This window comes from Apteryx mantelli, chromosome 3, assembly GCF_036417845.1.
Source record: "Apteryx mantelli isolate bAptMan1 chromosome 3, bAptMan1.hap1, whole genome shotgun sequence".
Lineage (NCBI taxonomy): Eukaryota > Metazoa > Chordata > Aves > Apterygiformes > Apterygidae > Apteryx > Apteryx mantelli.
Window position 1 is genome coordinate 43992130 of NC_089980.1, and position 27730 is coordinate 44019859.

Sequence of the window (27730 nt, forward strand, 5' to 3'; positions counted from 1 at the left end):
TGAAGCAGAGGCGGCATTCAGTAACTCTGCCTTCTCTGCATCCTTCGTCACCAGGGCACCCACCCCATTCAGCAAAGGGCCCACATTTTCCCTAGTCTTCCTCTTGCTGCTGATGTATTTGAAAAAGCCCTTCTTGTTGTCCTTGACATCTCTAGCCAGATTTAATTCCAAATGGGCCTTAGCCTTCCTCGTCACATCCCTGCATACTCTGACAACGTTCCTATATTCCTCCCAAGTGGCCTGTCCCCCTTTCCACTTTCTGTATACTTCCTTCTTCTGGTTGAGTTTTGCCAGGAGCTCCTTGCTCATCCATGCAGGTCTCCTGCCTCCTTTGCTTGACTTCCTACTCATAGGGATGCACCGCTCTTGAGCCTGGAGGAGGTGATGTTTGAATATTAACCAGCTCTCTTGGACCCCCCTTCCTTCTAGGGCCCTAACCCATGGGCTTCCTCCAAGTAGGTCCCTGAAGAGGCCAAAGTTTGCTCTCCTCAAGTCCAGGGTTGCGATCCTACTCAGTGCCCTGCCTCCTCCTCACAGGATCCTGAACTCCACCATCTCATGGTCACTGCAGCCAAGGTTGCCCCTGACCTTCACATCTTCCACCAGTCCTTCTTTGTTTGTTAGTACGAGGTCCAGCAGCACACCTCTCCTTGTTGGCTCCTCCACCACCTACGTCAAGAAGTTGTCACTAATGCTCTGCAGGAACCTCCAGGACTGTTTGTGCCTAGCTGTGTTGTCTTTCCAGCAGATATCAGGGTGGTTGAAGTCCCCCATGAGAACTGGGGCCTGGGATCGTGAGGCTACTTCCAGCTGTCTGTAGAAGGCCTCATCGACTTCCTCTTCCTGATCAGGTGGCCTGTAGTAAACACCCACAACAGTGTCACCCATGCTACCCTGCCCTTTGATCCTTACCCATAAGCTCTCGACTCCCTCTTCATCCACCCCTAGGCACAGTTCAACATATTCCAGTTGCTCTCTCACATAAAGAGCAACTCCACCACCTCGCTTTCCTGGCCTGTCTTTCCTAAAAAGCACGTAGCCATCCATGACAGCACTCCAGTCATGCGAGCTATCCCACCATGTCTCTGTAATGGCAATGAGATCATGGCCCTGCGACCACACACAGATCTCTAGTTCTTCCTGTTTGTTCCCCATGCTGCATGCATTGGTGTACAGGCATTTCAGGGAGGTGATCGAGCATGCAGGTTTCCCAGGAGGGGTAAAAGAGGGTCCTCCATAGCCACATCCCATGCGCACTTCCCTGGCTGCATTCACCTGCTGGAGGCATCCCGACTTGAGCAGTCTTTTGCCAGCTACCCTGGCACTATAACTCTCCCCTTCCCCCATCTTTCCTAGTTTAAAGCCCTCCTTACCAGGTTGGCCAACCTGTTGGCAAAGACACGCGTGCCCCGCCTCATGAGATGGATCCCATCTCTCGCCATCAGTTGTCGATCTTCAAACAGGGTCCCATGGTCACAGAAACCAAAACCCTGTTGCCAACACCAGAGGCGCAGCCAGTCGTTAACTTGGAAAGTCCGTCTCCTCCTCCTCTCATCCATCCCCCTCACTGGCAGGATAGAGGAGAAGATGACCTGGGCTCCCAGACCCTTGACCACCATCCCCAGAGCTCTGAAATCCTGCTTGATGGTCTCCAGTTTGCCCTTGGTGTCATTGGCGCCCACATGGAAGAGCAGCAGTGGGAAATAGTCCGAAGAATGGACGAGCCTCGGCAGTCTTTCCATGACATCTCTCACATGAGCCCCCGGCAGGCCACAAACCTCTCTAGACATGAGGTCAGGTCGGCAGAGAGGTGCCTCCGTCCCCTGCAGCAGGGAGTCCCCCACAACAATCACCCGCCGCTTCTTCCGGGCGTTCCGGCAGGGCACAGGGTCTGTTGTCCCAGGTACTTCCCTTGCAGCCATGCCCATCTCCTCCTCATCCTGGAGGGCACTAAACCTGTTCTTCAGCTGCAAGTCTTCGGGAGGAGTAGGAGCCTTTCTCCTCCCACGAGCAGTGACCAGTTTCCAGCCTTCTTCTACAGTGTTATGATGTACCGTTTCACACGGCACAGAGCCCTCTGGCAACTCCACTGCTGCAGGGGGTTGGGACTCCTGGAGCTGCACAGTCTCCGAGAATACCCTATCTCTTGCTCATCTTCTCGGATGCTGCGCAGCCTACTGACCTCCTCCCGTAACTCCCTTACCTGACGACACAACTCGCCAACAGCAGCACACCTCCTGCAGGAGAGCTGGCTGCCAGCCCAGGCCTCCCGGAGAGGCCCCAAGCACTCCCTGCAGCCTGAGACCTGTAGAGCTGCATCTGCTGTCAGAGGGTCGGTCTGGGTTCAAGCCTCTGACACAGCAACTCCAACAGCCGCTGGGGAATGTGCTCTGCAGCATGTCACAACCATACTTGAGGAAACATACACCACAGGGAACAGAAACAAAGGTGCCTTCATGCACCCTGCTGCACAAACTGCTGCATCTGTTCACTGCACTCTGGGCCTGGCTCTTATATAGGCCTCTCCCTAGCACTGCCTAAGAGGGAGCTTGACCCGCCCTAATCAAGGGCCACTGGGATCAAAGGCCCCAACTCCCTCTGGCCAGGAGCAACCAAGAGAGCTCATTAGCAGGAGCCACTCCTAGCTAGAGCTTTTCCCAGGAGCTTTTCCCAAGAGAAGTCAAGGCCTCCTGCAGTTGTCCTTGCCTAGCTTCCCCTTTCCTGTTCACAGCAATCACCTTCTAGTTCCTCGGGGGTCCTCAGAAAGCCCACAACTTCCAACAAGATCCTTAAGGTCTAGTCAGAGCCCAAACACTGCTGTGCAAACTGCTGCGTCTGTTCGCTGCCTCTGTTAGCTGCGCTTTGTTTTCAATCTTGCGCTGCCAGGTGGCCATGATGATATGGAGCAGTGGGGCACTGTGGATTCGGGGGTCACTTGGCCATGGTGCACAGACCAGACAAACTCCAAGCACAGGTGAGCCAGCCAGGTTCAGTCTCTGAGGGTACATCTATACCATCATGGTAACTCAGGGCTTTACCCTGCACTTTGACTCAAAACCCCGGTCATCTGTACTGCCTACATGCCAGCTCGTCTGCTGACTTGAATCTGGAGTGAGTCCAGCACCTTAACCTTGAAGCCTGTCCCAGACAGCATGGACACAACCAGCTCAAGCATGTGATAGGGTGAATGTAGGCTCTGCTCAGGAGGCATGGCTAAATGAGACAGGGCAGAGGGAGATTTTCCACATTCTGCTGCAGATGGATTGTGTGTCCTTGGGAAAATAATTTCCTCCATCTGTGTCTCAGTTCCATCTTCTGCAAGTAGAGCGCAAAAAGAGTAACCCATTTCCTTGGGGGCTGTGAGGCTGAATTCATTAATGTCCGCAAGGAGTGTGGAGATGTCTGCGTGGAAGGCTCTGGGGAAGGCAGGGTGGTAATTAGTCACTTGTAAACACCCCCACACACTCACAGAGATCTGGGCACTTGCTAAACCAGGTTCCACACAAACAGGAAGAGTCCCTTCTCTCAGCTGCTGTTCCTCCCAGCCCCCTCGGTTCCCCTCAGCTCGGTTCCCAGAGCTGAATGCAAAATTAACGCATTTATCACACACTGTCTGAAAAAAAAGAAAGAGATCAATTTAGAACAGCCTGTATTTGCAAACATCTGAGCCCAAAATAATGCAAACAAACAGTTGTATGACAACTCTGCAGTTCCTTTTTATCCAAAGCTCTTTGGTAGGATCTAGTACGTTGCCCCCTTGCCTTGCTTTTTACTGTACTCTGACAGGTGATGCAAGCAACTGCCACACTTGAGTCTCCAGTTACAGTAACACTTTTTAAGGAGGACAAAAACATGTTCTTCACCAATAATCCATGAGCATCACTGGCAGCCCCATCATTGTCATCTGAGTATGGTGTGTTTCCCATGGTAGTTTTCTTTATACCGCATGGCTGGGGTGTCCCTGATGCTCTGATCCTCAAGAGAAGATAATTCATTCCACAGGAGACTCCCATTTCCAAAAAACTGGAAGAAGCTGAGAACGGCTGAATTGAGAGGCTAGGAGAGACACTTTCTTTCCTGTAGGTAAAAGTAGAACCTGATTTGCCTCTGTTTCCTAATAAATATCAGGAAAAGGGGTGGCTCTCCAGATGAATGCCCCACCTCTGTGAAGCAGTTATGGTACAACAGCAACAGGCTCCTCTTCCAGACTGGCATTGCCAGTGCATCTAGCCATACCCTCAAGAAATCCTGGTAGGGATGAGAAGCAACCTGAGCTGCTATGGCCTCCAGAGCTCCCAGATGGCACTGTGAAGAGAGGCTCTGGTTCCCAGCACTTGTTGTGGTGTTGTGGGTATGTTCTGCTGTGGTGACAGGCCCCTCCTGGGCTGCAGGTCCTGTCTCTCCTCTCATCAGGGGGCACCTGCCTGTTGGCAGTGGTGGCAGGAGCTGTGGGGAGCAGGTCTGGCCCCAGTTCCTGGAGCAGACCAGCTTCTGTGGCTGCCACGCAGGGTGATCTGTGGCTGGGGTCACTCTTACAAACACAGAGAAGCTATCCCAGGGCCAGCCTCAACTCTCCAGTGGATGCCTCCCTCCCACCAGTGCTGTGGTGCCCCTGGTTCCTTCATGGTACAGCTCACCCATCTTCGCCTCTCCTCCTGACTGTCAAAAGCAATGGGCTCAGCGGTATCATCAAGTCCCACCTCTGGTCCAAGCCAGGTTATTTGTACAGGCAGGAATGGATGTTAAGATGCACAGGGAACAGGGAGAGCTGTTTATTTTTAATCTGAGCCAAACCTTCAAAGCCAACTCCCTTCTCCATGTTTCTTTCTCAGTTCTTCCTCTGTCCCACCCTCCCTCTTGTTGTCACTGTCACAGGCTCGCAAGGGTGATGGATGAAAGGCCTTAAAAGCAACTGTTTTCACATTTCATCACTGTCACATAACTCGTTTCCCTCTTTGCCTGAAACCACTCCTGCTGCCAGAAATGCCCTTGGCATCCCAAGGTGTGCTCCTCCCTCACCAGGGCCCAGCCAAGGAAGGCCCATGGGAGCCCAGTCCCTCTGTAGTTTTGAGGAGCCCCCAGACACCTTGAGAGGAAGGATTCATCACAGCTGTGCTTTTGACAGCTTCGGACAACAGCACTGACTTCCATCAGGGGGCGGATGGATCATCTGAGTGCAACAGGGACATCTGTGAAGAGACAACTGAACAGCTCTGTCGAGGGAGGTGGGGCTGGGTTAGTGCCCCTGGCCCTGATGACCCAGGGACATGGGGAAATGCTTTTGGAGCCTGTGCATGTGTAATTTTTGCAGCTCAGCAGCTCACTGTGGTGAGCTGCTCCTGCTCGCTGTCTGTATGCTGGGTAGCACTCCTCCTGGGGTGGCAGGAGCAGGGACTCCTGCGGTGGTGACATCTTTGTTTCATGTGAGGGAAGGAATCAGTGCCTCCGTCACCCTCTGCCTTGGTAGGACCTACAGGTGCTATAAGAGCCAGCATCTCATCCCGTCTCACTCCAGTGTGGCATTGTGCCCCAATTCCCTGCCAGCTGCCAGGACTCCCTGGCTCTGTGAAGCAGTGCTGTCCCAGGGTAATGCCAAGAGCCTGTGGTGCCGTGTAGCTACAAGGTGAGCATCCCCAGGATGTTCTCTGTTATTCCCTGCCACCTCATATCTCTTTCCCTCTCCCAGTGCAGAGAGCAGGAAGAGGACTCCTCTGGGGATTTACGCTGGATGTCTCAGTGTCCTGGGTCCCCCTCTGGCACCAAAGAGGGTTCTTGTAGCAGGCAGTGGTCTCCTTCATGTCAGGGACAGGAGAAAGCAAGTTCCACGGGGACCACATTGCTGACACCCATACTGCCCACAGAGGCAAGGAAGGAGCAGGAAGGGAGCTATGTGGAAAGGAGCCAGTGGTGCCCTGGGGCGCTGGGCGGCTCCAGAGATGTCACGGACTGATCCCACTGGGCAGCTCCGCAGCCCATCCTCACTCCTGGATGCTTGCAGACCCCCATAGTGCGCCTGTATTGCTCATGCAAGGAGACGCTGCCTCTGCTCGGAGACCCTCCTGTGGCAAACAGCATCTCACCAAACTGAAAAGGGCAGACTGCAAATAGCCAGGCAAAAAAAGTCTCCATCTCCAGTTGTCTAGCTGCACAGCCCTGTCACCACACACAGCACTCCTCACTCCATCAGGAGCAACCCAAGGGAGAGACAAGGACTGAAAATGCCACCTCTACGCTTTACTGTGCTTTGCTCTCTGCCTCTTCCAAACCACAGAGAGGGGCAGGGGACAAGGAGGGGGTGAGGAGGGACTAATTACAAAATATTTTTGCTGCTGCTTCTCAGGTTTCCTCTGCTTCCAGCTTTACAAGGTAAAAAGCTTGGTTGCACCCCCCCACCCCCATAGACAGCTGTGATTGAATGCCTAAGGAGGGGAGGGGAGGGAAAGACAGAGAAGAAAAGAAATGATTGAATAAAAAGAACTAAAGTAAAATAAGAATCAGTATGAAGCAAGAGAGAACATTATAAATCAAATCCTGCAAAAGGAGGCAGAGAGCAAAAACTTCAGCCAGGTCTAAGCCACCACCAGTTATTTATTCAGATAACATATTATTAGTGAGGAGAGACACTCACATCAGATGTGTATCTCCCACTCCCAGAGAAATATGAAAAGGCAGCTGGCTCTGCTCCTATCAGAACCATTCCAGATGTTTTCAGCTGGTGCCAGACATGCTGCTTGGCATGACAAAGAAAAGAAAAAAAAAGAGAGAAAGAGGGAAAAAGAAAAAGAAATGTCATCATCGTATTTTTAAATCATGGAAGGAAAAAAATCATGGCTTTCGATATTAAATGTTTCCCCTGCCAGCTTGTGGTGTAGTTGTCATTAATAGCTGAAACAGCAAGAAAGATAGCAGAACACAGGGCTCCTATTTACCATTGTTAATCAAGCACTAATTGGTAGTTTAGACATTCTTACATTATTGCGAGGAAAAATTCAAGAGCATTAAGAGCCCAAGATCCATTCTTGAAAAAACCTCCAAAACCAGATTTCAGTGCCTGAGTCATTTAGATGTTTTTGAAAATTTTTAACCAAATGGTCACAGCTGAGATTGGAGCATAAATTTTTGTGCCAGGCACTGTAGCACAGAGCAGCATTTGTGCCCTGAAGGTTTTGATAAACACGACAAAAGTGCAAGAGAAAGTGCAATTACCCTATTACACAGATGGGGAATGAAGTTATACAGAGATTAAGGGTGATGCCTATGTTGCTTTATTAGGTTGTTCTGGAAAACAGCAATCAGAGCAGCAGGTGTGTGCCCCCATGCCACTGGGGCGAACCTTGCAGTGTGCCCATCAGGGATGCTCGCTGGGCTCCCCGCGTGCTGTTGGGTGCACCTGGAGCCCAGCTCAGTGCTTGGCAGTGCCCGCCACCACCTTGGTGCGCAAGGCGTGAGGCAGGGGGAAAAGCATACCCATGCATATCCACGCAGTTCTGGCTGGCAGCATGATTAGCTGTGCAAAACAGTGCTCTCATGCACTGGTTTGGCCATATTAGAGCAGGCTTCCAAGTCAGGGAACTAGAGGCACATCTCTGAAAGCCCAGAGGCTGGACGTGGGTACGGTGCAGTGCTGTGCCCTGTGCAGCTGGCCCCTTTGCCTGCCCGGGCACGAGGCAGGCACAAGCTGTGGCCATAACTGCACACAGAGCCCTTCTCTAACACAGATGCAGCGCAAGGTTGCACCCCGGGGTGGGAGCACCCAGGCTGCCTACATGTGGGCAGCACTGAGAGGGGGCAAGGCACAGCAAGGTTGGATGCACTCCTGGATAAATGTGCAGCCTTCATGTCCAAATATTAACCAAAATATTAACCGCTCAGGAGGCCATGGCATGGGGCAAGCTGCTTGTCTGAGGATATGCCAAATGCGCCAGGTCAGCCAGGCTCCCGCCAGGCTCCTTTTGTGCTTCGCTGGTTAACCAGCCCTGTTACAAGCTGGTGGGGGCTCTACCACAGCTGCCCAGCTGCAGGGAGAGATGAGCTGGGAAGGCTCTGGGCAAGGTAATATCTTACCTGTGGAGATCAGTTAATCTGTGATTAACACTGTTTGCAGCGGCAGGGAGGGTGGGGTGGGGGGGTCAGTGAGCCTGGAAGCTGAAACCAGTCTGTGCTTTCCACCTTCCAGCAGGAGAAAGAGGGAGTAAACAGCGAAAGGAGCAATGAAGATAAATACAAGCAGCATTGAGGAAAGGCAAAGATGGAACTAGGATACAGCTTGAGACAGTTACCATAGTTACTCAGCACCCGTGTGAGGAGGGAGGCCAAGGAGAGCTGCCTACTGCCCTTGGCACAGAGAAGAGAAGTGTCTCCCAGAGCCTGGGGGCACCGGTGGCAGGAGGAGGCCTCCTGAGGGACACCCATCTTCTTGCCCTGAGTGTAACCCCCTAGCTGAGCCAACCTGTGAAAGGAAAATGTCCTCACCACCCCAAAGCCAGCAGCCGTGAGGGTGGTGCAGCACAGTTGAGCACATGGGAACTGCCTGCTCCCGGGCTGTTCTTCATATCAGAACTGGCACAGCAGAAGGTGATGGAGGTGGGACAGCCAAGGGTAGCCTGTGTTATGGCCATGGGGGCAGTGTGGAGTGAGATGACTGAGTCTCTAATTAGCCATGAGGACCATCCTGATGCAAAACAGATATATGCTCTCACATTCCAGAGCTCAAAGATTCCATTCCCCAGCATACACACCCCAAAAACAGCTTGTCCCTCACTGCACAGTACCTGCAGCTCAACAGCTAAGAGCCAAGCCTGCTTTCTTTGCAGGAGGCTGGTGTTTTGGCAAGGGATAGGCAAAGCTGGAAGAGTGCCAGGAACATCCAGAAGTTGGCTCTGAACTTAGGCAGGCTGTTTGCGGTGTAGATTTGGGGCTGGGAGGCTTATGGAAAAATGGGGCTTCCCTTGAGGTTTGGGATCAGGTCAGGAATCCCAAGATAATTGGCTTTGCCTAGTCCAGTTGGGAATCAAGCTCTTTGGGGCCACTGGGGGAGCTGCTTGGAGGCTCCTATAAACTGTTCACCTGTCTTGATTATGCAGATTTCTTCTCTGCTTTGGGGATTCCTGATTCCAAAGAAAACAGCAAAACTCTGACTATGCTTTGGGTCCAGAGCTCAGCCATTACTGGGATGACATACAGCACACTACCTGCACTCAGCATGTGCCTGAGCAACAAAAAAGCCAGCTGGAAACTTGAGCCTTGCTCCTGTATGATAATGGAGAAAAGCCCATAGCTTTTCCATGGCAAGAAAAGGCCTTTGGCTCACATCAGCTGACATGCTGTGACACCTCCTTGACCAGCGACCAGCTTTTTCTCTCTCAGAAAGAGTTACATGGAGAGAGAAATCTGCATGTGAGTGAGAGAAAGAGTCTAGAAAATGAACCAGAAGGCCCTGAAATTCATCTCTTCAGCTCTGATGCACTGCCTGGCACCTGCAGCAGACTGACTGAGGGCTCGTCTCCTGACGGGAAACCCCAACACCAGTCAGATCAGCTGGTGCCAGCTGGCTGGGAGCACCACAGTCGTAACCCTGGACTTGAGGAGAGCAAACTTTGGCCTCTTCAGGGACCTACTTGGAGGAATCCCATGGGTTAGGGCCCTAGAAGGAAGGGGGGTCCAAGAGAGCTGGTTAATATTCAAACATCACCTCCTCCAGGCTCAAGAGCGGTGCATCCCTATGAGTAGGAAGTCAAGCAAAGGAGGCAGGAGACCTGCATGGATGAGCAAGGAGCTCCTGGCAAAACTCAACCAGAAGAAGGAAGTATACAGAAAGTGGAAAGGGGGACAGGCCACTTGGGAGGAATATAGGAACGTTGTCAGAGTATGCAGGGATGTGACGAGGAAGGCTAAGGCCCATTTGGAATTAAATCTGGCTAGAGATGTCAAGGACAACAAGAAGGGCTTTTTCAAATACATCAGCAGCAAGAGGAAGACTAGGGAAAATGTGGGCCCTTTGCTGAATGGGGTGGGTGCCCTGGTGACAAAGGATGCAGAGAAGGCAGAGTTACTGAATGCCGCCTCTGCTTCAGTCTTTACTGCTCAGGCCAGCCCTCAGGAACCCCAGACCCTGGAGGCAAGAGAGGAAGTCTGGAGAAAGGAAGACTTTCCCTTGGTGGAGGAGGATCGGGTTAGAGATCATTTAAGCAAACTTGATACCCACAAATCCATGGGCGCTGATGGGATGCACCCACGAGTGCTGAGGGAGCTGGCGGATGTCATTGCTAAGCCACTCTCCATCATCTTTGAAAGGTCATGGAGGACAGGAGAGGTGCCCGAGGACTGGAAGAAAGCCAATGTCACCCCAGTCTTCAAAAAGGGCAAGAAGGAGGACCCAGGGAACTACAGGCCAGTCAGCCTCACCTCCATCCCTGGAAAGGTGATGGAGCAGCTCATCCTGGAGGCCATCTCCATGCATGTGGAGGAAAAGAAGGTGATCAGGAGTAGTCAGCATGGCTTCACCAAGGGGAAATCATGCTTAACCAATCTGATAGCCTTCTATGATGGAATGACTGGCTGGGTAGATGAGGGGAGAGCAGTGGCTGTTGTCTACCTAGACTTCAGCAAGGCTTTTGACACTGTCTCCCATAACATCCTCATAGAGAAGCTCAGGAAGTGTGGGCTAGATGAGTGGACAGTGAGGTGGATTGAGAACTGGCTGAATGGCAGAGCTCAGAGAGTTGTGATCAGTGGCACAGAGTCTAGTTGGAGGCCTGTAGCTAGCGGTGTCCCCCAGGGGTCGGTACTGGGTCCAGTCTTGTTCAACTTCTTCATCAATGACCTGGATGAAGGGACAGAGTGCACCCTCAGCAAGTTTGCTGATGATACAAAACTGGGAGGAGTGGCGGATACACCAGAGGGCTGTGCTGCCATTCAGAGAGACCTGGACAGGCTGGAGAGGTGGGCGGAGAGGAACCTCATGAAGTTCAACAAAGGGAAGTGAAGAGTCCTGCACCTGGGGAGGAATAACCCCATGCACCAGGACAGGTTGGGGGCTGACCTGCTGGAAAGCAGCTCTGCGGAGAAGGACCTGGGAGTGCTGGTGGACACCAAGTTAAGTATGAGGCAGCAGTGTGCCCTTGTGGCCAAGAAGGCCAATGGTGTCCTGGGGTGCATCAGGAAGAGTGTTGCCAGCAGGTCGAGGGAGGTGATTCTCCCCCTCTACTCAGCTCTGCTGAGGCCACATCTGGGGAGCCCAGAACTGGACACAGTACTCCAGTACAAGAGGGATGTGGCACTACTGGAGCACGTCCAGCGAAGGGCTACAAAGGTGATTAGGGGACTGGAACATCTCTCTTATGAGGAAAGGCTGAGAGAGCTGGACCTGTTTAGCCTGGAGAAGAGAAGGCTGAGAGGAGATCTTATCAATGTGTACAAGTATGTGAAGGGAGGGTGTCGAGAGGATGGGACCAGACTCTTTTCAGTGGTGCCGAGCGACAGGATGCGAGGCAACGGGCACAAACTGAAACACAGACAATTCCATCTGAACATGAGGAAATACTTTTTCACTGTGAGGGTGACAGAGCACTGGAACAGGTTGCCCAGAGAGGTGGTGGAGTCTCCTTCTCTGGAGATATTCAAAACCCGCCTGGATGCAATCCTGTGCAACATGCTCTAGCAGGGGGGTTGGACTAGATGATCTCCAGAGGTGCCTTCCAACCTCAACCATTCTGTGATTCTGTGGTTCTGTGAAATGCCCAATACTTGTGCTGCTCCTCTTAAAGCAGCTGAGCCCTGCTACATGGCGCTATTCAGGGGATCTGCGTGCACAGCCATGGGATTCTACAACTTCAGGCCAGATGAGGCATGTGCCATAGTCCCTCCTATATACATTGTGGTCCTCCACGAGGTTTTTGCAACCCTTGCTGCTCTTTTTAACTTTCAGTGCAGTTTTCCAGGTCAGGCAGCAAGGCAGACACCATGGCAAGTGCTGTGCTCCTCATGGTGCAGCACATGCCCTGACCACTGAAAGTGTGTCTAAAGACACTCAGTGATTTCAGAACCAAAGTGATAAGGACCCTTGAGGAGGAGAAGGATGAAATGAAGCAGACAATCCTGCTAAGGCTTTTTTTAGAACATCTTCACACAGGAAAGCAGTGTCTCAGGGAAGAGCCATAGAAATGATTAGTGGCAAGGACAGCACTATATCAACAGCAATTGTGGCAGCAGTGCCACAATTGGTGACAGGGGTGAGCAGGAGAAGGAGCAAATTTTAGGGGTTACCCTAAAGATAGAAGATACATTTTTGCATTAACTAAGCTGAGTCATGGATCACTGCAAAAAAAGTGAATTGTTTCTACTGAGGGAGAAAAACAGAAACGTCCAAAGGTTTAATTTCAACTTTTCCTGAATTACTTGCTTCAGGTTTTCTTGTTGAAATAACCATTTATTTTTAAAGATTTCTAATAGTTCATTAAACCAAGATTTTCTAAAATCCCTAAACAGAATATTTGCTTTCAAACAAAGCCTTTACTCAACACAAGATGATTTTTTTTTCTGCTTTTCATTTCAGCAGGAAAAATAATGAATTTCACAATGACCCCAGTTCTTTTGAATGCTTTTGTTCCCATAGCAAACCAAAGGAGTGCGTGCTTACACAGCTATAGTCAAATGTCACATTCCTCAAAAATCTCTACTGACCAGCTAAGAGCAGAAGAGTGTACATCTGCCTAGGAAAGCATGTGGCATGCTCTCCCAAGAAACACAGAAAGCCAAGCTGCTCACTGTCTTAGCTAATTGCCAGACAGAAAAGGTCAGTAGTAGGCCTCTTGTTAGCAATTTTGTAAGGTGAGTTTTGCTGTGAGGAACAGGCTACTCCATAAGAACAGCTGTAGAGGACCCCATAGCCCAGGATCCTATTTCTGACAGTGGCCACAGCAGAAGAAAATGCATGTACAACACTTCCTCTTACTCCTCATCCTCTCCACCATTTTCAGCACAGGGACTTCCTGACACAGAAGTGGTTTCTATGTGTTTAGCAACTCTCAGTGGGTTTTCCATGAACTTGCCCAATCTTGGATCTATGTAATTGTTAGCCTAACATTTGGCAGTAAAGAATGCCACAGCATTAACTACTTCTTTGTGAACAATCACCTCTTTTTTATTCTTTCAAATGCAGCTCTTGCTAATTTTATTTGATGCTCTTGAGTTTGAGGAGAGATGAAGCGAGCCAAAATGTGATGACACTGTTGTCCCTTCATGCATCCTGGGAAGCTCTGCTTGCTTCTGATTCCCAGACCCACAAAGTTCCTTCCTGGACACCTGGCTAGGACGAAGGAGCTCTTGCCTAGCAACAGAACAAGGTGGAGTATGCATTTAGGAGGCCAAAATTTAGATAAGGAAGCTTTCTGGCAAATCTGGACACTAGGGAGAAATGTCTTCCTTGACAGCAGCCTGTTGTGTTTCCTATAAGGATAGGAGGAGGAAAAAGGCAGATCTACTGTATAACTTGAGGAGCAAGTTGCAGCTGGAGATCAAGAGAGGGATGGTTAAGAGAAGAGGTTGTTATGAAATGTTGCTTCTACTAAGCAGGAGAGTCAAGATAGCAATATAATCACAGACTAATTCAGGATGGAAGAGACCTCTGGAAATCACTTGGTCCAACTTCCTGCTGAAAGCAGGGCTAACTTCAAAGCTAGATCAGGTTGTTCAGGGCCTTGTCTAGTCAAGTTCTGAATATCTCCAGGTCAGAGATCCCCCACACTCTCTGGGCACCTGTTCCAGGGCTTGATCACTCTCATGGGGAAGAATTTTTTCCTTTATGCCCAGTCAGAATTCCCTCTACTGCAATTTCTGCCCCTCAACCTTTGCTGCGCATCTCTGAGAAGAATTGGCTCCATCTTCTTTACAGCAATGCTTTTGATGGTTGAAGAGAGCAAATAGCACCCTCCTTCTCCAGACTCTTCTCACACGACAGATGCTCTTCCCCCCCCCCCCCCCAGTCACCTCAGTGTCCCTCCTCTTGACTCATTCCAGTTTGCTGGTATCTCCCCCTGGGGAGCTCCAAACTGGGCCCCGTACTCCAGACGCAGTCTCACAAGCGCCAAACAGAGAGGAGTGCTAACTGAAGAGTGTGCTTTCCTTAAGTTTGCAAATATTGTCTTTGCTCTTATTTGAGATTTCCATCATGATCATTACAGCTATCAGTGCAGTCTTTGCCTTTGCGCTGCCCATCGTCTGAGCTGGCTCAGCACAAGCCAGCTCTAATCTAGAAGCCACATAGCTGGACTGTTGAGGCATGACGCTTAAATTACTAAGCCATGCTGAGGAGACAGAACATGACAGCTGAAGCTCAACACCCTGCTAGCATGGTTAACATCAGCAAAGAGCTGGCTCACATGCAACCAGAGAGGATTTGCTCACATCTATCTGCACGAGACTGTGCAGACATCCCTGTCCTATGGATGTGCAGTGGGATAAAGATTTTATCCTGTCTTACATGGAGCATTTCACCCACTCTGTGGTGGGGATAGGAATATAATGTAAGAGTAGAGTTTCTGACAGGGAAAGTGAGTATTTTAATGAATCACTTGAGATGCAGAGTCATGAATGTCCAGACATTCTCAGAGATGTTTTAATAAATAACAGTGAAGATAATTTAAACACTGTGAGCAGGAAATGCATTATTGAACATGCATAACAGTGCAAATCTACAGCCCGTTCAAAGCCTTCAAAAAATAGCCAAGCAAAGCTCAAATGAACAGCAGCGGACAGGCATATTTGTGCTTTAAAGGCTGTCTGTGAGTTCCAGAAGATGAGCACTGTAATATTTACCTGCAGCAACTCAACATAATCCTGCACCTGCCTGTTCTTTCCACCCTCCTGCTGGAAGTCATTAGCCCCCAGGCAGGGCAGATAAGTGGGATGTGTGCACACACAGGTTTCTTTAGTCTGCAGGCCAGTGCATCAACCCAACCCACTCACCAGCCAAGATGAAGAGGTGGCAGGGCCAAGGACAAGTATAGATGTGGTGCTTGACTCCAGACCCATCTTGATCACCAGAAAGCTGTTTTCCTCTCTGTCATCCCCAGCAAACAAGCCTATTCACTGTCATATTCTCTCTCTGCTCTTTATCAGGCTTCAGGAATGGTTTCTTCCACCCCATCTTTTTATCCCTGTTGAGATGCATGCAGGAGTCCTCTGAACATATATCTGGAGGTTCTCCACTATCCTTGGCCAACCAGACAGCAAATCCAAGCAGCACTCCCTACCTTTGCTGGAAGCTGTCTCTAGAGATGGGGGAGAAGAGAAAGAAAACAGAACTAGCTGTTGTCCAGCCTGTTGTCTCTGAGTCAACATTGATGTAAAGGTGCTTTCCCTCCATTGTAGGTGTCCAGTCCCACACATTAATAGTTTAGGATGAAGGAAAAAAAATTTGAGACTGTATAGAAGGCTGTGCTAGGACAGACTGAACATCTATCTAGCTGGATATCCCAGCTCCAGCAGTAGCCAGGATTGCACTGGGAAGAGCAAAAGACCAGGGCAGCATATAACGGCACTTTCTTTATATAGTCCAGCAATTTTGGTTCAGAAAACTCCTAAACCAGATGTACTGTCTTTATATTTAAAAGACCTCTCTGGTTTTTGTTTCCCTGAATGTGTCCAATCACTTTTTGGACCCATATAAATTTTGGTAACTTAACATCCTCTGGCGAGGAGTCCCACAGCTTCACAGTTCCACTCATCTTCACTACTTTGGGTCAGTTTAGAGGAAAACAGATATTTTCACCTTCTTACAACTGCATAGGATCTGTAGGCCTCTGATGGATGAGTGAGACCACGGGGATTGTTCTTGAGTTGTTTCAAAGGGAAGGAAGGACTGATATCAAACAGTCAGGGGTGTAAGAAGACCACTAATTGCATGTGTACATCTAGTGGGTATGCTGACTTTGAAGAATGTCACTTTGATTGCATGGCCTCCTAGAACAGGGAGGGATCTGAAGGATGGTATTCAAAAGAGTCATGGCCAAAGCAGAGACCTCTGCTGCCCCTACAGTCAGTGCAGGATTAGAAGGAGAATTCAAGTTTTGCAAAAAATGCCAAGGGAGCTACATTACCATGCAACAGCCATGCCAAATTGGAGCATGATTCTTAGCTTAAAGTTTCATTTTTAACAACCAAATAAGAGCACAAAGTGCAAAGCGAGATTATTAAAACTTTCCAGTAAACCAAAGGGAGGGGAATTCCTGAAAATAGCTTCAGATCGCTCTCATTTTTTGGAAATGTCTGTACAACATGACCTGTGTGATTTAACTTAATACCTGTCACTGTCTTAAAGCTAGAGGCCTTAATGAAACTGAGCCAGGCACACGATCCTTGTCCTTTTTTGTGTTTGTATCTGCTGCTACAATAAAAACAGCTTTGCTTTCACCTTTCTACTTTTTAATCACATCATGCTGCCCCTTCCCTAGAAGGAGGAAAGAGGGGGTTGTGTCTCCTAGAAGAAGATGGAGCAATGGATGCTGAAGTTTGGAGGTGAGCACAACCCAAACGAGCTTAGCCACTGGCCGGGTGTTTGCTTGGTCAGGGGAAACAGATGAGGTGAGAAGTTTGTACATTGCTGGGCACAAGCAGAGCCATAGTGTTAAAAGCCCTCACCACAGAAATCAGCATGACAGTCTCCTAATAGCTAAATCCCTCCAATGCTACAGCCGTGCATCAGTGCAGCTCAGGGGGTCTCCAAGAGTGGTTCACTAGATAGAGAAGTTTTTAGGATCGGTCTCTAAAAGGTCAGTGTCCTATATAATAACAGCAGCTATGCTGGTGTTGGTACCCCAGGGCAGTGGTTGAGTGTTGGGGGTCTCCAGCAAATGCACAGTATACGCAAGGCACAGGAGCTGCCTACCCCGCAAGTGTTACCAGAGATCCCACTATTGTTCTTCAGGTTTTTAAAATCCATCCAGTGTTTTCCTGGAGTGCTGGCTGTGTCCCAGCTGCATGCCTTTTTCTTCCTTTGCTCAGATAAAGACTTGCACTCCAGTCGCTGGAGGCAGATGGGTTTCCAGTCACTTGTCTTCCCAGTAGGCAATAAAGCCAGACTTCTAGAAAGACGGAGTTGCAGGGTAAAATATCAGGAGTATCTCATCCCCCTGAGCTGGACTTGGTAGCAAGTAATAGCTGGGAGGACTCCACACTGACTTTGGCCTGCATAAGCTTTTCCCAACCCCCTGGAAGCCAGGTCCCAGAAATGGGTCTGGAACAGCCCTGCAAACACCAGGGGATTCACAGCTACAAACACTGCTTGTGGGCACATGAAGTGCAGAATAACTCAAATTAGCCCCCAGCAGATTTTCGGTGTAGACATACTTCCAGCTGAGATGACACAAAAAGGTCAGTTTCAGAGCAGTGTGTTTGAGTCACCCCTAATACTGTTTTGTTTGAAGTATTTTTTTTCTTTGCACAAAGGTTCAGAGCTGCCTGTTTCAAATGCCATTTGACTCTCAAACCAACTTCAGGATACCCTGGTTTCTAATCCGAGCTGCTTGGTCACACCAAGCCCTTCCCCTGAGAGACCCAGGGCAGAGGCTCCGCGGCGGCACAGAGAACCATGCTGGTATTTGAAGCGTAGCACTTCTGTAGCCTTGCTTTCCACCAAATGGTTGAGAAGTTTTTTATTTAAAGTTGGTTTCTATTGCCAAAGGCCCTGCTGTCTGGGTTGTTAGAGAATATTTCTCAAGTACCTACTGAAGCAGCAATCTCTGACATGCTGCCAAGACCTTATCTTTGCCAATTCTTTTAGATGGGGCTTGATTTTCCTCTCACTTACACCTGCTTCACAGCAGGGTAAATCCACTATAAAGGCTCCTCATTTACACCAGTGAAAGGAAGAGAAGAATCAAGGTTATCTCCTGCAGGAAGGATGCACATAAAATACTGAATGCACAATGTGCTATAAAAACAGTCCCCCAAATGCTCCACCATCTCAGCACAGAAACTCCTCTCTCAAATGTTGTTTTTAATAAAAACCTTACAGGAAGGAAACTGCCTTCCTGAGCCATCATGCACGGAGACTCATGAGGACTGTTGGGTTGGATCGTGACAGTATAAACTGGTTTATTGCCAGAACAAGCAACAGATGCCAGGAGTGTGACACGGAGCAAATATTTGGCAGTTTGTTCAAACATTCTGACAGCAGCAGGCATTTTAGACTCTGACAGATAAGAAATTGGCCAGTAAAATGCATTGATGGAGTATGTGGGCTGCGGAGTCTGCCCTGCCACCTCCCTGAAATAATGCAGGACCAATTCCAGAGGGAGCATGCAGCTTTCACAGAGTAAAGTTACTGCTGGATCCCACACAGCCAATAACTTAGTTTCTGCAAGAAGCTGTTGTTCAGAAAGATGGCATCTGTTGTATGTATGTTTGGGGGGGTTCAGAGATAGAAAATGATTCATCACCATATTTCATAGGCGCAGAGCATCTTCTGAGCCTTTTCTTGTGTAAGCAGGTGATGCCTTGATACTGTGATGGTTGCCACTACAGACACACAACTTAGAGACCTCACCATCGAACAGTGTAATGGGGCAATCCTCTACTAGAGAGAGAGGGATAGACTGGTGTGTGTGTAGAGAGAGGAAGGCTGGGATGAGAAATAGATATGATACATATATACACACATAGATAAATACATACAGACAGACATACAAAGATACATTCAACCATTTATCTTCTACTATTTGCTAACACCACCTTGGTAGCACCTGTCCCCTTCTCAGAGCTAGGTACCACCCACTGATAGGGCTAGGAGCTGGAAAGCAACTGGTTCAGCAGAAGCTGAACGTGTCAGGAAACATCAGACCTTGGTGCATGTGTGTTTGATGTGTCAAGGACGGCGCAGTCCTGTGCTTAGCCTGCATCTCTTCCCAGTTAGCTTCAGTGTGGAAACAGAAGTGTGGCTGGCCTGGGCAATGGGCAGGGGAGAAAACTTAACCTTGCAGATAGAGGCTTGCAGTGGTCATTCACACACACACATACAGGTGCTAAGCCCAATTTACATTGCTGTATAATCCATTTTTGCTGGCACTGAGCGTGCACGAGGCCTGCCCCTGGGATATCCCCAGCATAACAGCCGACCTGCAGCAAGCAAGCCTGCCCTTGGAAATTAAATGAGGCCTGGAGCTGGTGTGCCTATGGCACAGACATTTCCTGTCTGGGTTTGGCCACTGCAGCATGGGAGCCAGGATGCAAATTAGGCACAGTCATAGCATTAGGGACTGAGCTGGTAGTAGGAGAAGCTACCAAATAGGTGGAGTATTAAAGTGCCCCATGGTTCCTGCACTGATGCTGACAGAGGGATGACTGCTGCCTTCCCTATGTAAATCTGAAAGCCACCCACTGGCACTTTCTGACAGATATGTGCTGTTTGTGAGATGCTGCACGCTCTTTATTCCCTCTCCCAAGTGAAGTACTTACCTTCATTAGGTCCTTCTGGCTTGAACCTGTGCTTCCCTGTAAGTACAAGGCCTTATGGGGCTTGTAGTTCAGACTTCATATTCTCTTCCAGTGGCTGAGAATCGCCCCCATCTGCGTTGGCCTGTATCTCCTGCAATGCAATAAGGACAGTCTTCAGCTGTGGCTGACAGGGTGCCATGGGAGCCACAAGGGTTGGTGGAAGCTGGGTCCCTAGAGGAGAACTAGGGCAGCGGGTTCTTAAAATACAATTCAGTGGGACAAAGAAGCTGGGTGGGAAAATACAATGTCCTACTGAACACAATTGTAGCAGTGTTTGGGATTGCTCCACCCTTCCCATTTTGGCTGTGTCCAGATATTTCATCTTGGCAAAAAAAGGCATACCAATTCAAATGCTTTGTGGACCCTTGGTTCCCCTCAAAACTCCCCAGTTTTTACATTTCACCTCCACCTGGAGATGGAAACAACCACCGTAATGTCAGAAGTACCTGCAAAAGGTGGATGCAGGTTTTGCTCAACGCCTTGCTCTGCCGCTGCTGACAGAGGCTCTGCAGCCCTGCAGTGTGCCTGGATGATGTTTCCAAGAGAAATCAGCCTCTTCGTATGGCTGGGAACAGTGTCTGAAGCAAGACCACCCTGACTCCAAGCACCTCCCCTTGGTACCAAACCATCGCTTTCCAAGTTTCTCTGCCCTTCTTAGAAAAATCTCCAAGCAGCTCCCTGCATCAAAGCAGCTCACAAGATCCCTTCCCCTTGCACATGGGCTGCAAACAGCTCCTGTTCGTAGCAGGGGCTTTATTGTCCCCTGGCCCTGCAAGACGTGGAATAGGAGCATCACCTGCACTGCCAGAAGCGACAGCCTTTCCTGGCAGCACCTGCAGCCGTGTCTACCTGTTGCTGCCTGGGCTCAAGCGAGACTTCCTCGTCTCCTGTATAAGCAGGTTCCCCATCCGTTTCCCAGCCTTTGCCAGAGGGCGAGTGGTGTAGCCTGACACAGCAGCGATGACAGCCAATTACTGGCTTTAAAAATTAGCCCCTAGGTGAGTGGGCTGCCCAGCTGCTGTCAGGCTGATTTCAGGTTAGGCTGGAAAATTGTCAGCCAGCTGACAGAGCCCCCGTTCAGTCCGCTCTGCCCTGCAAGGACGCGCCGGCGTTTCCCGTGCAGCGTGCGCTCGGCTCCCAGCCGGAGCACACAGGAGGCTGTTTTGATGATCAAAGAGGAAAGGCACAATGCCCTCCCAGCCACGCTGGGAGAGTTGCAGAGAGAAAAACCTCCCTTTTCTCCCATCCAGACCCTGCCAGTGCTGGGTGAGCGCCAGGGAGGCTGAAAGGCAGTGACGAGCCAGGGGCCAGCACCAGGGAGCTGCTGCTGGGAGGGGCTTGGGCAGAAATGGCAAAGCCCTGGCCCAGGCAGCAGCCACATGCCACATTTGCTGTGTGGAGGTTTCCATTTCAGACACTGTGATCCAACTTTTCTCTCCAGATAAAGTTATTAAGGTAAATTTGATCAAAATGACACATGGATTACAGTGTGTGCTGCAGACTCTAATTCTGTTTACTGTTCTGGGGGAATGGGCAATTATTACAAAAGCCGGGACAGAGTGTTTTTAATAACATTTCTTGTTAAGATTTAATTACAGGAAATTGTATTTTCTTAATCACTGAAAACTCAACTGCCTGGGAAATTTTTTTTATATAATTTCTTTTGCAGTTTATTAAATCCTTAGATTATTCCCTTTCTGAGACTTTATTTTAGTCAGTCACTAAGTGCTGCTTAACATGTGTAGGAGCAGTTTGTTCAAAAGCACAAAGAAACCGAAGGGAGCAGAATCTGAGAGGCAGGGCTGGCCTTTGACAAAGCAGTCCTCTGAGTGGGATTTAGAGGTCAAAAGTTACTTAAACAAACAAGCAAACAAACAAACAAACAAACAAATTCAACCAGTTTTCCTCCCAGTGATGAGTTTCTGAAGCCTGCTTCCCCTCCAGCCCACCCCACACTCGGTACTCACATGTACCTGTTTCCCCAGCCTCCTCCCTGTCTCTTCCCCTCTCCAGCTGCACCTCTCCAAAGCAGGGATGATGCAGAGGATGAGCAGGAGGAGGAAGGACTGAAGAAAGGGAACAGAGGTCCAAAAATACACAACAGGGAAGAGGAAAGAAGGGGCTGAAATATGTGGTTTCCTGAGCATTGATGCTCTCCCAGCAGAGCAGTCATTCCACAAACTGGCTGGGGAGAGGGGCTGGGTCATCATTTGCCCTTCCTGAGGGGCAAATTGGCACCCTAGAGCAGCATTTCCAGGGTGTCAGGTCTTGGCACCCAAACCCAGTGAGGGTAGCCAAATTAAAACAGCCTGCTCTGCAGGGCTGCTGAGCATCACCGTCCCTCTGGTTTCAGCCACAGGGAGCTGCTTAGATCTCTGGGGAGGAGAAATGATGTCCCAGCTGAAAACCATGCCCTTGCATGAGGTCAAGACTTCTTCCCCAGCTGTTAAACCAGCAACATTGCCATTTCAGTGCTTTGGATGCTCACAGAAAGGAGCTGAACTGAAAGGAATTGAGCAAAGGAGTCCAGGAGGGGGCCGCTTCACAATAACCCAGATACCAACTCCCTCAACCAGCGCCTGAGCTGGCCAGGAGCATCCCAGCGCCGGGCACCTCATGGTCAGTACTGGGACCTGCTGCTCAGAAGCTCTCCTCCCAGCTCCTTCTGGTATTGTTGAGGGGAAAAAGCGAGCTGAAAGGAGTGAAAGAGGCAATTGTGCTGCTTAAAGGCCAGGCCAGCTCTGGCGCATGTGCAAAGGCAGCCTGCCTTTGTACGCAGGGCAAACACTGAAAGGACAGCTCTGGGGGGAGATGCGCAAAGTGCATCCACTAACAGGCAAAGCTGCCACCGCTTGGTAAATAGGACGCAAGCAGTATTCACCCGTCTGCAGCCTTTCAGAAAGAAGCTGAGTCCTGTCAGACGACCATGTTATCTCCCCCCATGAGCACAAGGCACCGAAGCGCTGGGGTGAATGGGCTTATCTCTGTCTTGTCTCCATCAGGCAGATGACAGTCTGCAGCAAGGTATTCAGGCCCCCGCGCTCACTGTCTGTGCGGCGAACCTGGTGATCCTATCTCCTTGCCCGACGTTGGCGCTGCCATCGCTGCTGGCCACCCGGGCAGGCAGAGCTGGGAGCCCACTGGACCCAGCGCTGGAGGGGGACATGGAGAGGGGGCTGCCCCGTAATCGCCTCTGCTGTGAGTGCTCAGAGGAGCAGGTTGGGAAGGAGGCAGGGCTGCAAGAGGGAACTGCGCTGGGAAGAGGAGCAGTGTAGGGCTCAGTGCGATGGGGAGCTGGGAGGTAGCACCACTTTCCCTCTGCTCCTTCCCAAAATCTCAGCTCCCTAAACAGCAAGGAAAGCTATGGCAGGAGGGAAAGGGAAATTTTGCTTTCTAAGAGCAAGAGAGACAGAGAGACTGGGACGCAGGTGTGTTGCCTACATACACACCCACACTCCCACTGGGCTTTCTGCACAGCACCTGTACAGGCTAAATGCCTCCCTCTCTCCCCCTTCTTGTTGACAGTACCTATGAATCTGATTACACCGTCTCTCTTTCCACATCTCATTCTCCAGCCGTGCCTTTGAGGTGTTGATTTTTTTAAATCTTTGAGGGACAGAAGAGACAGCTGTGCAGCTACCCTCTGCTGTTTGATGAGCTCCTTTGATAGCTTTTGTTTTCTGTTTGGCTTGACTGGTTGCCAGGCATGAGTAACCTGACTGGAGAGTCATGGATGTGGAGAGCAAGGGAAAGAGCTGGGGCCCAGCACTGAGCACGTCAGGTGTGCTCTGGTCCCAGTCCAGCTGGGCTCACATCCCAAGAGCTGCTGGGACACCAGAGCCCAGCTCAGCTGGGGTCTTGCCTGCAGAATAAGGAGCTCCTAAGCAGCTTGCACCTTGACTCTGACCAGGTATTTTGGGAGAGAAGGGGCTGTTCCTGACCAGGTTTCCCTCTCTTTGCAAAAGGTGAAGTTGCAGGGTTGACATCTGAGTCCATATGACTTGGAAATCATAAAAGTGGTGGCCAATCCATAGCCTTCAAGCTGAATGCAGCCTAAGCCTGCCCTTAGACTTGCCAGGGGACTGGGGAGGCTTCAGCATGTTTCCAAAGGCACAGGTGTTTGCTGTCTCTTCCAATACCAGAACTAGGGAGGAACATCAAATGAATGAGGAAGTGGCAAGTTCAAAGCAAACAAGAGGAGATGGTTCTTCACACAGTGCTTTGCTAAGCTGTGGGACTCCTTGCCACAAGGTGTTGGGGATGCTCAGCATTTACATAGGTTCAAAAGGTGATGGACCAAATTCAAGGAGGACAAAAGGATAAACAAAACAGCTCTAGCCAGGGAGTCCCTGAGCTGCAGATTGCTGGGAGAGTATTTTGGAGCAGCTCCACTACTCGCTTCTCCTCTTCTCACACTCTTCCCAAGCATGCACTGTTGACCCCTGAGATACTGAGCTGGACAGGCATTCGGCTGGGTCCCATACCTCTGGATGGCACTGGAGAATGAAAGCGCTGTTGTGCCTGCTTCACGGCAGCTGCAGTTTGAGCACTCACACTCAGCTCTGCTCTGCTGGTTGTTCCCGCACTTCAGGGCCTAACCTGTAAAGGAATAAACCTCTCTCTGCAGGTGCTGAACATCCCCTCAAGCCTGGAGCATGCCGGACAGACACTGTGGGATTAGAGTTGAGACAGAAGTGGTAAGGTGTAAACCTGCCATGTGGATCACTGGGGAATGCAACTGTAATGGGGTGGTGCTGGGAACTTCACGCTCAGACCAGCTGGACACTGCTGTTGTGCACCTGGTCTGACAGTCCCCTGGTCCCCTGCAATGCTCAGTAGGGAGCTGATGACTTACCACTGGCAGGGAGCAGAGCACTGAGCCAACTGCAGCAAGGAGGGCAAAGAGGTGCATTTTTCCGGTGCCATGCTTGCTGCACCCAGCACTGCCAGCTCATCTGGCCTTGTAACTATTTGCACTCCCTTCAACATATTAATTCTCCTCCCTCTTCAATCAGGCTCAGCTGTTTTGACGTTTAGCGGTGAGGGTGAGGAGGGCTAACTCCTCTGACCTGACCTTTGCCAGACACCCCACTTAGTGCTGAGACCTTCAGCTATCACCATTTTGAAGACTGTCCATAGTTTTATAGCAGCACCCCCATTGCACTTACCTCTGATTATTCTGAGCACCATTAGCCTGAGGTCAGCACCTGCAGCTCTGTCCCTGCTCCATGACAGTGACAATCAGTGACTTGCCAGCTTCCACAAAACACAGTGCCCTTTATTTTAGGACATAAGCTTTGCAAAGAAACAATACAAACAAACAAACATGCCAAACGCTCATGCTAAGCCTATCATGTAATGCTGGTCAGGCCAGCAGATCATGGTCAGTTCTGACACAATTATGTCAATTCTCTGTTCCAGCTCTGGCTGTGTGTTTTTCAATCAGGACTGTTTCTTTAAACCCATCACCATCTTTTTTGTCTGGTTTCTTAAACCAGAGTAAGTAATTTCTCCCATGAGAAATTTCTCCTGTGTTTGTGTATCAGAGATTTGCATTAATTAGACAAGGTGGGCTTATGTAGGAGGGACATGGAGAAAGAAGGGGGTAGAGCCCCCCCATCACCATTACCCAGTGCATTGCTTGCTGTAGGTGATATGAGGGGAGAACAGCTGCGCAGCAGCATAAATTCCTCCCTATCCGTAACCTGGCTGCCTCCAGCTCTGGTGACCCACTTCCTTCCCTCACCCCCCACCCTGCAGGGCTGCAGGAGCCCAGCAGTACACGGCACTGAGAACACTGATACAAACATCTCTCCAGTCATTCTGCATGTGCCTGGCACAGATCACATCTCAGGGTAATTGTCTTTGAAGGTTCCTTGCTTCTAAGGTCTTGCATCTGTCACAAGGAGTATTTCCCATCTGTTGGGATTTACTCTGGGTTCCCAAACCCAGCTGATTCCTTTCTACCCCCCTCCTCAGCCAAGAGCAATTGCATCAATCTCTAAACTGGCTTGAAGTAATATTCCCGGGGCGGGACCTGTCATAGGGACTTGCACACCATGAATCCCAGCTGGTAACTCTGCAGGTTACTTTGCAGAGGCCACAGCAGTCTTAAGTCATACAAGGTTTCCCCTCTGCCTCCAAACTTTGCCCTTCTGAATCAGTGGACTCCCGTTACACAAGAGGGTGGGTATATGCCATGCTGAGGAAGGCTGTGGCTCAGACCTGTGTGATGCTCTGGCACATGTTAGAGTGCAATACCTGCAAACTCTTTAATTTTGCAAAATGGAAGCATGACATTAAGAAGAGCCATATCCCAAATATTTTCAGATCAGACACCACCCATAAGTGTGGGACCAGTACTGAGGAGCTCAGTGGCCCTGGCACTGCAACACGAACACATTGGCTGCATGCAAAGACGGCACTGATTTACATCGAATTCTTAACTTCGCAGCTCCACCAGGTTTAGTCACAGTGACCTCTAAACACCCATCCCAGTCTGTCCTAGCTAGCTGGTCCTTCAAGATTCACTGCCAGACAGCAGAGATCACCCTCCATGCCTGTATCTTTGTCTTCTGGAGCCCAGGGAGGAAAGAGAAGTTGTTGATCAGAGAGTGCTGCCTTCTCCAGATGCTCTGGACTTATAGACCCCCTCTGTGAAAACCCTTGCTGGAAGACTGCAAGCATGCAGCAACATCTACAGAAAATCAAGGTGTACTGCAGGCTCTACAGAGAGAAGCGGAGCCAGCAGCAACAAGGAGCCAGATCAGCACTCTTTCAATATACATTAGCTTTCCACACCACCACCTTCCCATGCAGCCATAAATGTGAGAGACAGATCTCATGCACAGAGCAATAATTAGAAAAGGTGAAACTTGGGTTTGTTTCCATGTTTTCCATATCTCAGCTCTAAAGCAAGGGAGGCCTTGGTGCAATGAGTCTTGAAATATTCCATACAGTCTCCTGAATCTGAACAAGAAACATCTTAGCCTGCTTCCATGAGAAAAGAGGAACTAATGGGCTCAGTGCAACCAGTCTTTGGCTGGGCTGCTCTGCAAACTGTTCAACCAGTGGGGGGTGGGGGGAATAGGAGGTGAATAAAGTGTGTGCTAGAGGACTCATTATCCCCATTTTACTGACTGGAGGACTGGCACAAGAAAAGGTGATTGTCAGCCCTTGCTCAAGGTTATAAGTCAGCCCAGGAGCACAAGACCTCAAAGCCTCCTCCAACACAGCCTTTTCCAGATGACAGATACTGCCAGAATTACTGGCTGTGTCTTGGGTACCAAACTTCCTCTTCAGTCACGTGGCACATAGGGAGAGCTGGCACCTCTGAGTACTGCTCCGCTTCAGCCGCTGACTTTGATGGGGGTCCCAGAGCAAGGCTGGGAGAAGGCTCTGGGCACAGGCTGCACCTCTCAGTCCAGCAAGGCTGGCCAGGTGGGAGTCTGGCTTCCCTCCATAGCCACAAAATGTCATTAGTGATGGGAGTGAAGCGAACAGGATCCTTACTCATGTTTCTAACTCTGAGTGTTCCCAGCAGCACTAGAAAGCTGAACCGAAAACAGACGTCTTGGCCTCTCTAAGTCTGCCTCATCAGCTGGCCACATCACAGATCATGCTGAGAAAAGCTGAACGCATGCAGCATATTCACAGAAAGGAGATCATCTCTGAGAAATAGCCACAAGTGCAACTGCATCATAACTCTGAGCTGTAACATCTAGGCTGTGCCTGTAGTAATTTTTTGTTTGACTAGGGAGATGCACAGTGACATTGCTGTTACCTATGACGCAGAGTGCAGAGTAGCAGATCCCCAGCGTGTCACAGATTATTGTGTCTTAGCACAAACATCTCTCTGCTGTTCTTTTACTGCTGAAGCTGTCAGTAAAATACACACCTCCATGCCAGAAGAAAAAAAAAAAAGAAATGACACTTCTCAGCTGGCAGATACATCAGCACTTTGTTGTTCCCTTTGCCTTGTGTTTAACTCTATGCCACAGCTCGTCCATTAACATAAAATAAGATGCAACATTGACCAGAACCTGAGTACTGGGCTAGGCTCTATAATACAGTGATCACATCCTTGCCTGCACGCAGGTACATGACCTCTCTCTCTCCCTCTCCCTCTCTCCCCTGTGTTTATAAACTTCTGGCAATAAGAGTTTGGCTGCAGTGGCTGGTCTAGTGTTCATGGCAGAGACTGGTCTTGGTATGTCCAAACCTGCCTGGAACTGTTTTC